We start from the raw sequence: 15,568 nt of genomic DNA, 5'->3' as shown, positions 1-15,568 counted from the left end.
CAGTGGCAGGAGCCTCTCCCGCCTCCACGGCAGCTCCCCTGTGGGGACCGGGCATAAGTTGGCAGTTGGACATCCCCCAAGGGCTCCCAGACTGCAAGAGGATGCAGGCCAGGCTCAGGGATCCCCCAAGTGCACAAATTTTCATGCACTGGGCCTCTAGTATAAAAATATATAAGTAGATAGATAGATATTTACATAACATGTATAATCAAGTAAATTTTTGGTATTATTTTAAACAAACTGTTATCTATTATATCAATAAACCATGCAAAAAATTAAAGTTTTTATTATGTCTTTACTTATTCTTTTTAATGCTCATCTTTACTTTATGTGGATCTCAGTTTCAAATTGCTATCATTTTAATTTTCTCTGAAGAACTTCTTTCAACATGTCTTGCAAAGCTAGCCTACTGACAACAAATTTCCACATTTTTTTTCTCTTGAAAACAAAACAAAACAAAACATTTACTTTACTACCTTTATCACTTTTGAAAGGTAGTGTTGTAGGATATACAGTTCCAGGTTGGTGGGGTCCTTTTCTCCTAACACATTAAATATTTCCCTGTATTCTGTTATTGACTATATGGTTTCTGGGTAGAAGTCAGATGTAATTCTTATTTTTGTTCCTCTACAGATAAGATATATTTCCCCCACAGTTTCTTTCCAGACTTTTGTCTTTAATTTTATGTATTTGAAAATATGTGCCTAATGTAAATAGTTTTTTTATCTTGCTTGGTGTTCTCTTAATTTCCTGGATCTGTGGTTTTGTGTCTCATATTAATTTAGAGAAATTTCAGTCAATATCATCTCAAACATTTTTTTCTGTTTCTCTCTTTTCTTCCCTTCTATTGTCCCCATTACACACATGTTATGTATGTGTAGTTGTCCCACAGTTCTAAGATATTCTGCTTATTTGCTTTTGTTTTCTTTGCTCTTTGGGTTTTAAGGATTCTGATGATATATCCTCTAGCTCAGAGAATCTATCTCTTTTAAAATTTATCATTATTGTTTATAGTATTAAAGATGTCCAGAGAATCTTTCTTGGGCCATGTTCAGTCTACTAAGAAGCTCATCAAAGGCATTATTTATTTATGTTATAGTGAATTTTATCTCTAGAATTCTTTTTGGTTCTTTATTAAGATTTCCATCTTTTTCTTATTTTATCTATCTGCTTTTGCATGCTCTCTATATTATACATTAGTGCCCTTAGCATATTAATTGGAGTTACTTTAAATTCCCACTCTGATAATTCTACCATCCCTGCCATGTCTGGTTTTGATGTTTGCTCTGTCTCCTCAATTTGTGTTTTTTGACTTTGGTATACCTGGTGATGTTTCTTGACAACCAGGCAAGATGTAATGGGGGAAAATACTATTATAAGTAAGCATTTAATATTGTGGTGGTGAGGTGTCAGGGGAAGTATATAGTTTTATGATTAGATATTAGTCTCTTAGTGAGCTTATGTTCTGGACAGTAAATTTTACAAATGTTTCTTAGGGTTTTTTATCCTCTTTTATTTGGGAAAGTTGTGCAAGAGTAGGTTGAAGTAGGGTATTTCCCTTCTCCAGGTGAGTTAGGCTCTGGTTAACTAGTTTCCTCTCAGGGCAGATCTATTTATGAAGAACAGAGTGCTCTGGTGTACAGTCATGTTCTGCTTAATGACAGGAATATGTGCAGAGAAATGCATTGCTAAGCAATATTTCTCATTGTGCAAACATCATAGAGTCACTCACTAACCTAGATGGCTAGGCTATATGGTATAGCCCATTGTTCTTAGGATATAAACTGTACAGCATGTTACTGTACTGAGTACTGCATGCAATGGTAAGTATTTGTGTATCCAAACATATCTAAATACTAGAGGCCTGGTGCACAAAAATTGTGCACTGGAGGGGTGTGTCCCTCAGCCTGGCCTGCGCCCTCTTACAGTCTGGGACCCCTCACTTCTTACTGCCCACCTGCTTGCTGCTCTTTAGCACTGTCATGGAGGCAGGAGAGGCTCCTGACACCACCACCGCTCTCACCAGCCATGAGCCCGGCTTCTGGCTAAGCGGTGCTCCATCTGTGGGAGCTCACTGGCCACCAGGGGGCAGCTCCTGCATTGACCATCTGGCCCCCAGTGCTAAGTGAACATCATAGCTATTGGTTGTTCTGGTCGTTCTGCTGTAATAATTGCTTAGGCTTTTATTATATGGATAGAAAATGTAGAGTAAATATATAGTATAAAAGATAAAAAAAAATTGTACACCTGTGCAGGCTACTTACTATGAATGAAGCTTGTAGGACTGGAAGTTGCTCTGGGTGAGTCAGTAGTGAGTGGTGAGTGAATGAGAAGGCCTAGTCATGTATTATCATCTTCAAGTATTATGTACTGTACATAATTATATGTGCTGTACTTTTATACAACTAGTAATGCAGCTGGTTTGTTTGCACCAGCCTCACTACTAACACAAGTGATGCATTAAACTATGTCGTTTTCATGGTTACACTAGACTATAGGACTTTTTCAGCTTCATTGTAGCCTCATGAGACCACAGTTGTATGTGCGGTTTGTCCTGGACCGTAATATTCTTATGTGGCATGTGACTGTATTTCAAAATAGTTTATTTCTCCTGTTCTCTCAGAACAAGGAAAGGATTTTTCTCAGATATTTACTGCAAGAATCTGGTCAAGCTCCTGGAGGTAAATCTTAAAATATTGTAGAGGCCCCACTATGAATGGGTCCCCCTAGAGTTTTAACGTTCAGAGTTGTGCACATTGAGCTTGCAGCAATTTGTCAGTTACAGTTCGGGTTTGCCTGCCCTGACAGTCTTCCCACAGCAGTTTCTGCTAATGAATCTCTGCTCTAGTAGTCATGACTCCCTCTATTCATCCGTCTGTCCAATTTGGGGGATAGCAGTTTGTCCTTACCTCTCTTACGGATCCTACAAAAGTTGTGGATTTTCAGTCGGCTAGCATTTTACTTGTTGTTAGGGTGAAGTGTTGACTTTCAAACTCCTTACATAGAGAAGTTGGAAACGTTTTTAAAATGAAACATATTAAAGTTTGCCAGGGTTGAGAGACAGAAGGGAGGGGGGCTTGTGGGTGTAGTTATGAGAGATCGATGCAACAGATCCTTGTAGTGATAGAACCATTCATTATCTTGACTGTTATGAGTTTACATGTGAAAAATTGCATAGAACAAATATAAATATGCACACACACATGCACATAAAATGTAATTCATTTTTAAAAAATTCATAGAGGAAGAGATAGAAACATCAATGATGAGAGAGAATCATTGATCAACTGCCACTTGAACACTCCTTACTAGGGATCAAGCCTACAACCCAGGCATGCGCCCTGACTGGGAATTGAACCGTGACCTTGTGGTTCATAGGTACAAGCTTGACCAGTGAGCAACACTGGCCCTGTTGTAGTTCCCTCTTGAACTAGAGATTCATGTGAGGTAAATTGATAGGTGATTTCTAAGAATTATCATGGCACTCTAGGACTCAAAAATCCATTGGCTCAATATATACTCCAAAAAGTGAAAACTAATTTGATATTAAATTAAGACAAATGCAAAAAGTTTAATTATTTGCATCTAAGATTATGGCATAGATATCAGTAATGTATCTAACTGATTCAGGAGCATAGAATAAATGGAATTAAAAGCAGAAGTCATATCAATGGGGAAAATGCCAATAATAACCATTTAAAATAAAATATGAGAACAAAATTTAAAATAAAGATAATATGAGTTAATTAACACAGCTTCAAATATCTTGATATATATGCTTTCTAGGAATCCCTGAAGGAGAAGACAGAGAGTACAGATAAAAATTTGAAATAAAAATGGCCAAAACTTTGTTAGTTTTATTATATTTACATTGCAATGTGTATAACATTTTATTCTATTTTATAAACATTATTTCTACATTTAAAACATTAATTCTATAACTAAATACATTAATGGTCTCTACACATTTTTTTTGCCTTTTATTTTCTTGGCTAGCAAAAATATACCCTGGAGTGATTTCTTTAAAAAAGGCCAAAAGTAATAATATTTCTAATATTTGCACATTCCCAACATGCTACTTGTTATCTTTATATGTGAATGACTGTATATAAATATCGAGTCAGGGCTATTTTTTTTCTTGAGACTTTTTAATTGTTCATTTGTCCTCTGGCATTGATTATGTTTATAGAGAAGTCTGAAGCCAAATTCATCTTTCTGCTCTCATCTTTATCTGCCTGCCCAGACCTCAGTTTTGGAGGGCACTTATTTGTGGTGACCATCATGTCAAGTTTTTCTGGCACACAGAATAAAGTTTAGTCTCTTTGTTTCTGGAAAGTTTTCTTGAATAGTATCTTTAAAGATAGATTTTATTCTAAATATTTTCCTTAGTTACACAATTTGCACAATTCTATTCTCCTTTACCTTTTCTTTCCTCAAAATTCTTTTAGGAACACATATTTATATCCATTTTATTTTGCTTGCATTTTTAAATCCTGTCTTTTATGACCTTACTTAGAAATATGTATTCTCCTGTTATCAGTGACAATTTGCCTTTATTTCTGTGGGTTTTTTTTATTGTTCTCTCATTTCTTTTCCTAGTTCTTATATACATATTTCATTATATTCTAATTTATCACCTTGTCCTAAATTCATGGATCTTTGCTGATATTATCTTGTTTTTATTGCTTTCTGATATTTTTAAAACTCATGGTGGAATACTTTAAAATTTTCTGTTTTATTATTGTTATTATGGTAAGTATTCTTTTCATGTCCTTTGATTTATTTATTATTTATTTCTTGTGCCATCTTTGATTCTGTGGCTCTTCTTTTTTGATTAAATATTTTTGAAGTAAGTAGTTTGTTTTCTGAAACCATTATTTTCAGAAGTTTCATTGAAGGAGAGGTCAAGCCTCTGTGTCATGGTTAAAGGAGTGTTCTTTAAGAATAGACATATTAGCTGAGCCAGTGTGGCTTAGCGGATGAGAGTCATCCCAAGCACCAAGAGGTCACTGGTGTGATTCCTGGTCAGGGCACATGCCTGAGTTTTGGGCTCAATCCCCAGTAGGGGGCATGCGGGAGGCAGCTGATCCATGTTTCTCTCTCAACAATGTTTTCTATCTCTCCCTTTCCCTTCCTCTCTAAAAAACAAAGCAAAAAACCCCAAAATAATAAAACATATTAAAAATTATAAAAAAGAACAAAGATATTACATCTGGGTTTGTATTTCACTAGTAAATGGAGATAGGCAGGAAGTTGAAGGATTGATTGTGGACTCTTTTTTATTTATCCATTGCTATTGAAAGCCTTTCACAAATGTCAAAATTTTTGGATGATAATGTTGAGATGCTATTTCTCATTAATCTTGTTATTTCATGTTTTTCCATTAGACAATGAAGTAAAGGCTATTTTTTACATGCTCAATTTTAAATTAGAAGTTCTCAAAAACGATTTACAAGTCTGGGGAAAATTATTGTGTATTCTTACAAATACACCTAGACCACAGGCTTTGCAATGTAAGGGGCAAGATTTTGATAGTGTAATATTCTGGATTTTCTGAGAATCCTGCTTAGCTATGAGGAGGGAAATGGCTCTTCAGCCTCTGGGTAAAAGCTAATGAGATATCAGATAAACACATCTTTACTTCACAATAATTTCTCTGTATGGTCTACAATTGCTTTTCCAAGAGGTCATGAGCAAGAGAGTTGAGGGGAAGGTATCTATCTAGGCCTAATATAAGGCAGAAAGCGCCTGGGACTGGCTGCTGCCATTTAAATATTAATTGACATAACAAGAACAGAAAACATCAGAGAGTTAAAATGTGTACTAAAGGCTTCAGGGATGTAGTGCCGTTTTCTTTATTTTTCAGTGAATTAACTTTCCAGGTTTTCTTTTGACTGAGATCCAAGACTGATTCTGTTGCTACAGCGATCAATTTACTGGAGCAAATGGATAGCTGAATCTGTCACAGGAAGCAATCAAAACGGGAGGCTTTGCTTGTGCATGCATGTGTAGGTGTGTGTCGGCTGGTCCTTTTAAATAGGCCCTGAGACACAGTGTGATAGACTCTAAAGAACGTGTTGATTAATAAGATGTGGGTGGGGAAGGACAATTTGTGAATGATGCCTAGATGTCTTGTTTGGACATCTGAGGAGATAGTTATATCTTCAGCAAAATCAAATGTACAGAAACAACAGCAGGTCTGAGAGTGCAAAATAATGAGTACAGCTTTGGACAAGTTAAGTTTCAGGTGTCTGGTGGCTATCAAGGTTCTGTCTACCAGGCAGTTAGTTATATGGGCTAGTGCTCTGGATGGAGGTATGGACTGGAAAAACAGATTGGGAAGTCATCAACATCTTGTCAAAGGCTTGCCAAGTGGAAATTCAAGTGAAAGCTCCTAGATTCATTTTATATCCAACTGGCCAAATACATACCAGGAATTTTTTTTGTGTGAAATGGTACATTCCTCTTTGAGGAATGGCATTCTTATATTAGAAAACTTTAGTATTTTAAAACTCATTGCAATCCCCCTGTGAAGTGCAGCTTTTGATTAGTGACAATACTATCTCTGTCCCTGTGCCATAAAATCTATATTTAACTAGGTAAAGTCATAATGGAGAAAATAAAAGGAAAATAGTGTGCAATCTTTTAACTTAATGAAACCAGCATGGGTATTTCATCCTGGACTCTGTAATTATTAACATAACTTTTAAGGAAGGGGAGTTGTAAGAAAAAGTGGGAAGTGGAAGGCTGTTTAAATGTGTGTGTGTATGATTTTTATAGTAAAACTAGAAGCCTGGTGCACGAAATTCATGCATGGAGGAGTGTGTGTCTCTCAGCCCAGCCTGTGCCCTCTCCAATCTGGGACCCCTCGAGGGATGTCCGACTGCCCGTTTAGGGATGTCCAACTGCCCACTGGGATCAGGCCTAAATGGGAAGTCGGATATCCCTCTCACAATCCAGGACTGCTGGCTCCCAACTGCTCACCCGCCAGCCTGATCACCCCCTAACCACTCCCCTGCCAGTCTGATCAATGCCTAACTGCTCCACTGCCAGCCCAATCGCCCCCAAATGCCCTCCCCTGCCAGCCTGATTACCCCTAACTGCCTTTCCTTGCCAGCCCAGTTGCCCCCAACTGCCCTCCCCTGCTGGCTATCTTGGGTCCACATGGGGGCGGCCATCTTGTGTGTTGGAGTGATGGTCAATTTGCATATTACCTTTTGATTAGATAGGATAAAAAATCATAAAATTTTCCATTTTAATCATTTCAAAGTGGCATTGATTATATTCACAGGGACCCCACTATGGGAAGTCACTGCTAAGTGAGTACAGGGTTTCCATTTGAAATGAAAAAAATTCTAGAACTAGATAATGGTGTATGTATATTTGGCATTTTTGTTCATCCTCACTCAAGAATATGACTATCATCGGTTTCAAAGAGAGAGGAAAGAGAAAGGAGGGAGAGGGAAACATCTATGTGAGAGAAACATCTTTGGGTTGCCTTCCTTATGCCCCAATTTGGGGATTGAACTCATAACCTGGGTATGAGGCCTGACTAGGACTTGAACCTTGACCCTTCTGTACATAGGATGATGCTCCAACCAGCTGAGCCATACTGTCCAGGGCTTGGCAAAAGTTGTCTTGAACAAAAACAAAACAAAGTGTAAGTGGGGAGGCTTTAGATCTCATCCTGTGCTTCCAAGAGTAAGATCTGTGGAAGACTTCTTTCATGGCCTAATATCATGTGTCACAATTTTGCATAATTGTGTCAAAAGTATAGAGTTGTTGTGATAAACAATCTTACTGTGTGTGTCTAACATCACAAGATGGACATTTAATACATGTCAGTTTATCCCAACTACTGGTCTCTGTGGCTGAAACCTAAAGTGGAGTTGACATGTGTTGGACATTAACTCTCCAGCAGCTCTCCCCTGGCATTGCCCTTCCCCTGGCATGGGGCATCTCACCAGGACAGTGAATACATTGAATGACAATAGGCAGCTAAGTGAATGGCAAATATTCACTATGCTTTAGTGGCATAAAAGCAAGTTCACTTGTAACATGGAATATTGTGCCAATACATTTTTTAATGTAGCAGAGAGATTTAGGAGGCTGAAAGGGCATTCATAGAATTCAGAAACCAATTGTGAAGAAGTGTGTGATTGAATCAGTAAGAAATAATGAGGCTATGCTTGAAAAGTCAGAATCAGGATTAGGTACTACACTGAGGAATTAGGAGAAAGATGAAAGGGGGTGTGGGAGGCAGGAAAAGGGAGTGGGGGAAGGAGAGGGGAGATATTGATTTAGTCATGCACGAGATATTGATTTAGTCTTCCTTTTCTAGGGAAAGCTGCAAAGTCATGTATATCCAAAAGGCAGTAAAACAAGGGGGAAGGACTGGATACTCAGGAGGGTAGCCTGACTCTTCAATTTTCTGGAAGCAAAGCTTTTCAGAAGGAGGGGGTCCTGGAAGCTTGGGATGGAGTGTGACTACATGTCTTAAAGAAATGAAGGAAAGAAATGCCACCTATGGACCACAGCAATGTCACTGTAACTATGTTCCTTGATGCTTCAAATAAAAGAGTAAGTTCTAATTAAGCCAGAGAATCAAGTTTTTAATGAATTTTCATTCATTCATTCATTCATTCATTCATTCATTCATTCATGTATGCATTTATTTGTTTAATCAACAATAACATTTGAACATTTGAAAACTTATTACCTGCAAGGTCAAAAATACTCTTTTTTTTTTTTTGGTTAAGTGTTGGGAAAAAGGAAAAATATAAAGGAAGAAAGACAAATTATTTGTGTGAAAGAAAACTCCTGGGAGGAAGGGCAGGAATGCAGGAAATTTAAGAATTTGAAGCCTTTTTTCCACTTAACTGAATGTGAAATCCTTAGGCTCACATTAGCTTCTGCAAGCGTAACATCACACAGGTAGAACTCACTTTAATATAAGGGAAATTATAAAGCTTGGTTATAAATTCTTTAAAACAAATCATATTTCCTAAAACACATAATGCCCTGCATGGTCAAAAGTTTCAGTGTTTCCTCCATAAATACCTCATTAATCCCCGATGGGGCAGGGAATGAAACTGTCAGTGGTGCTACAAATATTCAGTGAATCTTCCCATGATGTCCAGAGGGCTCTGGTTTAGAAATTCAGCATTAATTGGGTTATAGTGAAGTTTCTCTTTACTTTGGAAATTCAACTAAACAACACTAGGAAAAAAGTTAGAAGGGGGCAGAAATAAAGAGAAACATTTAATAGCAACCATTGGTCCTGCAGGGGATAAAGAATTTTACTCTATTCTACAAAGGCTGGTTTGATAATAAAATCAACATGAGACAGATTAACAGGAGAAAATCAAATTCAATTCATGCGTATGGAACCCACATACACGAGAAAGTCAGAAACCCCACATAAATGAAAGCTTCAGAGATTAAAAAGGTAAAATAAGGTATAAATGACATCCTGAGCTAAGGGATAGGATAAAGGCCTGGGGATTTAAGCAGAGGAGGGTAATTCATCAGAAGAAGAGCAGATGTTGGGTAATTAGATGTTTGTCCAGTCAAACAGATGGGTTACTCAGCTGAAATGTATCTCTGGTAATAATTCCCATTCTGGAAAAGACCCTGAGTTAGAGTCTTCTAGGTAGTTAAGGCAGGGATGGAAGTTTCTCTGAGCCCACAGAGTCTTAATGGTCTTCAGTTTGAAACAAGCTACATGCTGAAGTGGCATATTTTGGGGTCTCATATTCTGCTCTTTTCTAGTGGCATCTGACAATTAATTCGAAGAGATTATGTCCAGGAGAGAACTCAGTGAGATGGTGGCCTGAGACCAGTGCCTTTAGTGGGTTTGGTCACCGACCCTTCATTACCTGAGTCTCTACTGCTGATGGTGATTCCTGAGTGACGGATGCTCAGGAGGCGTTGACTTAGGATGTGGGACAGTCCTTCTATAGATGGAAGCCAGAGCCTCCGTTCCATCTCTTGGAGCTGCTTTCTCTTAGGATTTATCTCTTGGGAACTGTTGGCTTTTTCTCTAATCACAATGGATTTTCCAGTGAGAACGTCTCTCTGCTTCCCCCTAAAACTGCCACTTCCCTCTTTGAGGGACATTTCCTAATTTCCATGTCTGGATTCTTATTACTGGTTGTAATTACTGGATTCTATGGCAACTCTCTGAGTGGCCCTGCCGTGTTCTCCGCTCTCGGGGTCAGCAGCCGAGGCAGCACTGGCCAGTTCTCTCTGTGCTTTCCTTGACCCTATATACCTAGATTGTACTCATCTCCATTCTAGAGACTTGATATTATCCCTGCATCTACATTGTGAGTTTAATAGAGCTCTAAGGACCAGATGACACTTATATCTAACTCATAGCAAGAAGCACATTTTTAATGCATAATAAGTAGCATAAGAAATAATAAATATACTGTTTCTCAGGAATCAACTCCTCTACCTCAGTGCCAGGATCCACTTGTAAAGGCCATTGTATCAAAGTCAGACTTCAGCTTGATCACTAAATGTTTTCACTCATAAGGACAGTAAAAGTCTAGGAATTACAAGCAAAATTACAGCCACTGCAAATATTGGTGAGAGAAAGGTCTTTGTTTTGGATAAAGTGCAGTAGGACAGACTGACCTTTGGTAGAAAGTGATTAGTACCCACCAGTAGTCCTGACACATGGGTTGTGGTCAGTAGATAGTACATTTGCCGACCATGAGCCAAGGTGAAGTGGGAAACCCCAGGGATGATGTTAATTACTACATTTATTTGAATTTAAGTCACTATCTAGTATAGTGCCATTATTTTATGGAGTCCAAAGGAAGAAGTATAATTAGCTGTCAACACAATGCTTTCTTATGAAAATTTATTTTAGATATAGTGTTTTCATGTATATCATGCTGGTCTATTCTATAACTTTCTGAATACACAATATATTCTGTTTCACTGTTGGTTATAATGTATTATTTTTAGGACATTTTAAATGACAAATAAACTGAACATACCTCGTAACAGCAATGCAAATAATACACAGTCAAAGCCATATTTAACAGACAGCTACAGCAAAGCTTGGTCCATATCAAGCAATAGCAACCTACAACACAGGTCCCTCCTGGCCTGCTGCAGGCTGATACACACTGAAACCCTCCCCCTCTGAGGGATATCAGATTTCAGGAATTTGCTCTATGTGAAAAAAATACATATTACAAATTTTTAAATGGAACATGCTCTCTGCCTTTATTGTGATGAATTTAATAGACTTAAGGGTAGCTCTACTTCAATCAAATGATGTGCAGATTTGTGGGACAATAATTAATTCTAAGGAAATTGATTCTAACAAGTTGAAATTTGTCACCGTGACAAGACAATCATTATTCTAAGGGATCTGCTGTCTGTACTTGGCAACAAACACCAGGCTTGCCATTAGGGACAGAGCAGAGCGATGCAGTGCCATCGTGAGCATCCAGAGGGCAAGCTGCCTCTAACAACACTAATGGCGACACTGGTATAGGCAGAGTGTGTGCCAGACTTGGTGCTGCATTGTTTGTACTGAATTTTATAGCAATCTTCTGAGTGAGGAACCACTGTCAGCACGTTTTATGGATGAGGACCTGAGGTGCAGGAAGGCTAAGTAACTCACCGGGTACTCCACAGCTAGTAAGTAGACAGGCAAAATTCAAAATTTAGCAGTCTGACTGCAAAGCTCAAGCGTGTCCCACACTGCTATGCTGTCCCCTGGCAAGTTAGCGTGGGCCAGCAGCCTTTCTCTTTATGCGACAGGTGTTCATAAATTAGACGTTTGTGAGTTGGGAAGTTGTTGTGCCTCTTTGGCTTGCTATCACAAGCAATCCTAATTCTCTCCGGCCTCACTGTGGGACCAATCAATGCAGGTGCACTGGCATACAACATCGGAGAGTGAGTGGTTGCAAAGCACTTGTTTTTTATGTAGTCTTTCTAGAAGTGTTTAGTTTGTGAGCTTAAAAATATTTTTCAAATACAAAATTAATAGAGTGTAGTCAATATAAAAGCATACAATATAAAAGCAAAAGAATTTCTTCCTCCTGTTCCCTACTACTCCAAGGATAAATCACTCTTCCCACTTTGAGGTGTCTTCTATATAATTTACCTAAAATAAGCTTTTAGATTTTACAAAAATTATATCAAATTATTCAATTGTTACAAAACTTGACATTTGCCTCACCAATATATCATCAATATAGAAACTCAATTTTATCTATTTCAGTAAAAAGGGAAATTATCGGTTCATGTATTCCAAGGAAGGATTGGGTGATTAACTATAGGATCAGAAGGATAGAATTGGAACCCAAAATCTGTACACTCTTCCTATTTCAGATTATTGTGGATTTTCACCTTGATTGTCCTCTCTCATTGCAAAGTAAGTATCTCTACAGGAGAGGAAATGTGGCTCCCATCAATTCCCAGTTCCATTCTAAAAAACCTGTGGCATGACTCAATTGATTCCACTCTATTAGGTATCTGTCTTGATTTGGATCAACCAACTGTACATAAGTGACTGTGGAGTTATGACTGTCACGTATTTGTTTAGCTACCCAAACCTGGAATATTCAACAGTGGCCTATGGGGCATAATAACCGCAAATAAGCCAATTTCAAGTTTGAACCACAAAGCTGAGGGCAGGAGCTAAGTGTAGTTTCCAGAAGTATTGAAGCCTAAAAAAAAATATTGCTAAGATAAAGTTATCTGGATGGATAAAATGATGGGAACCCATTAAGCAAGTATGAATGTACTATAGATTATTTGTCATCTCTCTATGGATGGTCACTCACCTTAGCTCACATTTTTCATTATTGCAAATATTTTCCATTATTATAAATAATGCTTTTATAATAATTTTGTACACATTTGAGTCCATATAAACATTTATGTTGACTAGATTTATAGAAATGGAAGTGCAATTCAAAGTATATGTATATTTTAATTTGATATAGACTATAAAATCCCCACTGAAAAATACTTGTACCAAGTTATAACACCACTAATGGTAAGTGATTATGCTACTCTCAAATCTCCTAAAAATATTGGATAACATTAAATGAAAGGAAATTAAGAACTTTCAGAAGTGAATTAAAATTATTGAAATCTCTAGGCTTTGTTTTCACTGTACTTCAAGTTATATGGCTTTGAGAATGAATTGACACTAAATATAATAGTAAATGTCTGAATTTTGGGATCTTTTTCATCAAGAGTGGAAGAACATTTAATCTTAAAGGTATGTAGAGATATGGCTTGAGTTCTTTCTTAGGAAACAATATTATGAAAGGATCTCTTAAAATTTGGCTTTAGCTATTGAGGGCCAACTTCAACATTTATTTGGGCTGCTCTCTTTCTCAATTCATTAGCAGTGTCAGTCTTCTAAATCAGAAATCATTGTTTGTGGTGAGGGCAGTGAGAGTGGAAGAAACAGTGTGCCAAAGAGAGCCTTACACAGGATGAGGATATATTTGTGTATTTAATTTCTTAGATGACTCAATGATGTTCTGAACACACATACTAGAGCATACATTTTTCTCAACATACTTTGTACAATGATTCACCTGGATCTTGTTAAAATGCAAATCTCAATGTAGTAGTTTAGGAATGGGGCTGAGAGTCTACTTGCCAACAAGCACCATGTGCTGCTGAGGTGGTTGGTCCATGGACCACATTGTACAGAGGAACAGGCTTATAGATTGCAAAAGGGAAACAACCTAAGATTTAAGCATCATTATGTTAAATTTTTATAAGAATATCAGTGTGCAGGCAAGTTATTGGCCCAAGATCACTCAGTTCAAATCCTGAAGCCATGATTCAACCACAGGTCAACTTGAGTAAAAACAAAAATAAATAAAAATCCATTTTGTTCTTAGTCACAGCTGAACACCCAAGTCAAGTCTTGTGGTCTGAGAATTTGCAATGAAGGAGACAACTTAAGGAAAATTTTACATATTTATGTTCAAAGACTTCATGAGCTAGTTGGGGAAACACAAAGCATTGTATACAATGCAATACGTTCTGTAATACAAGGATATGTAATAATTGTGATTTATAATTTTATTTATTTATTTTTAAAATTTTTAGAGAGAGGAAGGGGGAGAGAGAGAGAGACAGAGAGAGAGAGAGTTAGAGAGAGAGAGAGAGAAACATCAATGTGAGAGAGAAACATCAATGTGAGATAGACACACTGATTGGGGCTTCCTGCATGTGCCCTGATCAAACCCACAACCTGGGTATGTGCCCTGACCAGGAAGCAAACCAGCTATGCTTTGGTGTACTGGACGACACTCCAACCAACCAAGCCACACCACCAGAACTAATTTTATTTTTATTTATTTATTTATTTATTTATTTATTTTTAATATATTTTATTGATTTTTTACAAAGAGGAAGGGAGAGAGATAGAGAGTTAGAAACATCGATGAGAGAGAAACATCGATCAGCTGCCTCCTGCACATCTCCCACTGGGGATGTGCCCAAAACCCAGGTACATGTCCTTGACCGGAATCAAACCTGGGACCTTTCAGTCCGCAAGCCAACACTCTATCCACTGAGCCAAACCGGTTCCGGCACTAATTTTATTTTTAATAACAGATACAATTTATATTGGATGCAAATTTAAAAATATGCAAATTAAAAATTAAATTACCTATAACCTCAATATCCAGAGATTATAAAAAATAATATGTATATGTTTTGTATATCATTATGTTTTATATTTATTTTTTTCTATAAATACATAGATTTATGTCAGGATATCTTACAAATAGTTTCTGGGATGAGACTAAAAGTTATCCCCTGACAGCAGTTTAACCCAATAGAAAACTGAAGCTGGTTGTTTTACCTACGAGTCACAATTAGCAGCTACCAATTATATATGCTTAGAGATTTCTGTCTGTCTGTCTCTTATATGGTATTAAATGACTCTTATAAGGCAATAAATATGTTAATTATATTGTGTTTACTATTTCTTTATAATATTATCTTGTATGTTTGTTCCTCACCTCTGAATTCCGCCCCCAAGAATAACAAGAATAATTAAATTATGCAACTTAGCATGAAATAGGAATGAATAAGCTTCAAGGCTTCCCTTATTCTCCTTCATCAATTCAAAAGTTATGTGTCATTTTGTTGTTCAAGTTGTCCAAGAACATTTACATACACAAAGCAGGAATTCCTGTTTCAGAGAAGGCCAGGCCCCGCCAGGCCTACAGCCGAAAGCACGGAACTCAGCCGGCGAGGGCCTGGGCTTCCGTGGCCTCTGCTCAGCTGCAGGTCCTGGGGCCTCACCCTCGCAGCAGAAACCCATGACAGGGTGTGGACAGGCACCGCAGACGGGCGTGGAGAGGCCCTCAGCACGTCTCTGTCTGTGCTTCCTCCTCCGTCCACCCACCAGCTGCAATGGTGGGGCCCCAGGCAGGACATTCCTTCCACACCAGCAAGTGCATGACCCAGTACTTGTCCTCTGGGAAGACCCTGGCCTCTCCCTCTGACAATAGCCAGGCCAGCAGAGGGCCACTGCAAACTGCTTCAGCAAGTTCAAATCCAG

The sequence above is a fragment of the Myotis myotis genome, unplaced genomic scaffold (assembly GCF_014108235.1).
Source record: "Myotis myotis isolate mMyoMyo1 unplaced genomic scaffold, mMyoMyo1.p scaffold_m19_p_15, whole genome shotgun sequence".
In the NCBI taxonomy this organism is placed as follows: Eukaryota; Metazoa; Chordata; class Mammalia; order Chiroptera; family Vespertilionidae; genus Myotis; species Myotis myotis.
This window is presented reverse-complemented; position numbering follows the sequence as displayed.